This window comes from Trachymyrmex septentrionalis, unplaced genomic scaffold (genome assembly GCF_001594115.1).
Source record: "Trachymyrmex septentrionalis isolate Tsep2-gDNA-1 unplaced genomic scaffold, Tsep1.0 scaffold87, whole genome shotgun sequence".
In the NCBI taxonomy this organism is placed as follows: Eukaryota; Metazoa; Arthropoda; class Insecta; order Hymenoptera; family Formicidae; genus Trachymyrmex; species Trachymyrmex septentrionalis.
In genome coordinates this window covers 4,203,670-4,204,276 of record NW_017306059.1, presented here as the reverse complement: position 1 = coordinate 4,204,276, position 607 = coordinate 4,203,670, and positions in this window count along the sequence as shown.

Sequence of the window (607 nt, the reverse complement as noted above, 5' to 3'; positions counted from 1 at the left end):
TTATAACCAGTTAATCGATATCTATGTACTTGTTTTTGATACACACGTCCGAGGGATTAAAATTGTATATAATTTAATGCGATTGAATATTCAGATAATTTCTTCAACTGCGTTTCAAACAGCTTGTTTCATCGTGCACGCGTTATACAAAATTTGAAGTAACGTCAATTCGTCACGGTAATTATTGGAGAACGCTTCGCGCGAGTCCCACTTCCTCGTCGTCAGCGTTTCCACAAAGTCGGCGAACGCGCGCGACGCGACTTTTACGGCGAGGAGCCGTGCGAACGTGGGCCGATTTCAATCCCAATCGCGATCCTTCGTTTGAACGTACAGACGAGGAAACTTTTGATACTGCGAGGAATCCACGTGGTGGATTCATCCCGTTAGCGAGGCGCGACGCGCCTCAAATGTATCTACGCGCCGCGCCGGCGACCGATAACCAATCGTGTAATAACTCTCGCGTAATTAGGGAATGGCACGAAGCGTGCATTAATCACCAATCGAATTGATTTGTTGCCACGTTAAAAGGTGACTTTCGTGGGAGAAAGGCGGATGGCCCGCATGGTGCGTACGAGAGATGTCGAGAAGGAAAGGGGGTGGGCGGGGG